Source organism: Lactuca virosa, chromosome 3 (genome assembly GCF_052849685.1).
Source record: "Lactuca virosa cultivar CGN04683 chromosome 3, Lactuca_virosa_CGN04683_v6, whole genome shotgun sequence".
Taxonomy (NCBI): domain Eukaryota; kingdom Viridiplantae; phylum Streptophyta; class Magnoliopsida; order Asterales; family Asteraceae; genus Lactuca; species Lactuca virosa.
The window spans coordinates 195,217,964-195,219,302 of NC_136428.1; the positions used below are offsets into that span (position 1 = coordinate 195,217,964).

At 38.2% G+C, this 1,339-nt stretch overlaps 1 non-coding gene across 1 annotated transcript; it reads left to right on the forward strand.

Moving 5' to 3' along the window:
- Positions 1-975: 975 nt before the first annotated feature.
- On the forward strand, positions 976-1,081 carry LOC145168263 (small nucleolar RNA R71). Its single transcript, XR_013741830.1, has one exon. It is a non-coding gene; the product is annotated as a small nucleolar RNA R71 (small nucleolar RNA).
- The last annotated feature ends 258 nt before the right edge of the window (positions 1,082-1,339 follow it).

The following is a 1,339-nucleotide window of genomic DNA, read 5'->3' on the forward strand; positions in this document are numbered from 1 at the left end:
TTCCATATATTTCCTTTGTTTGGGTTTCAGATAATGTTTGATATCTCGAGATGGAAATGGTAGTGGTGGCTGAAACAATTGAAGAACAGAAAAATTATCTTCTACTCGAGATCACAACGTGGTGATCTCACCGCAACGTGGTGAAGCTTTAGAGAATACTTCACTTTTTGACCGGGCTGTTCTTGTTTCACATTCGACTTGGGATGACGTGTAGCTGCTTCATAGGTCATTATTGGCTTAGAATGAACCTATTCTTCGGTGTAGATCACCATGACATGAGATTGTGATTTTTTATCTTGGTTTTTAGGTGGTAACTTTTCATTGACAAGTGTGGTCAAATGCCCAAGTTGAGTCTCTATATTCTATATAGAAGCATGATGATTTCTCATATTGGCATGATTAGTATCATGCCTCTTTTCAAATGCTTTCATAAGTCTATGGAGTACCGACTCGAAATCTATTTTCTTTTCGGCTGGTGGTTGCTCTTTTTGATAGAAACCTCTTCTGGTTTGTCTATACTTTTCATCTTTCTGTTTCTTGTACTCTTCATAAGGTAACCATTCCTTCATAGGCTTTCTCCAGTCTTCATCAAACTTGTCACCACTTGAGTAGAACACTTGCAGCTTCTTATTCCTATTTTCATCCGAATCACAATCCTTGGTCAAGTGTTGACCACTATAACTGTCACAACCAACTCTTATGGCATGGATTGATTGATCTAACTTTATCATTAACCTATCTATAGGGTTGTTCTTTGCTATGATTACAACCATATTCTTGTTCTCTCCATCTCCTTTTCCTCTTGTAACATTATCTCATGGATTGTGGTACTCTCGTGAGTGCTTTGCAAACTCTTCAACTAATTCTTTTACAATTGTTGGCTCCTTCTTTTTCATAGGCCCTTGTGAGTCAAGAAGTTGTCTAGTAATTACATTCATTCCATAATAGAAGATGGAAACTTCTTGTTGAACATTCAAGTCATGTTGAGGGCAACTTCTTAGCAAGCCCTTGTATCTCTCCTAAGCTTCATACAATGACTCTCCCGCATCTTGTTGGAAGTTGGCAATCTTCTTTTGAGCTTTTAGATCTTAGAAGGTGGACTAAATTGCTCTATGAAAGCATCTCAAATATTAGCCCATGTAGTGATCGATCGTGGTGCAAGAGATTTCAACCACACCTTTGCTTCACTGGTAAATGTGACCGAAAGCATCCTTAGTAAAACAGATTCCCTTGGCACATTAGGAACATGAAAGTAGTTGGAAATGTCTTTGACCTCATCAATTTGCTTGAAATCATCTTCATACTCTTTCCCGGTGAAAGGTATGTCCTTGAGCATGGA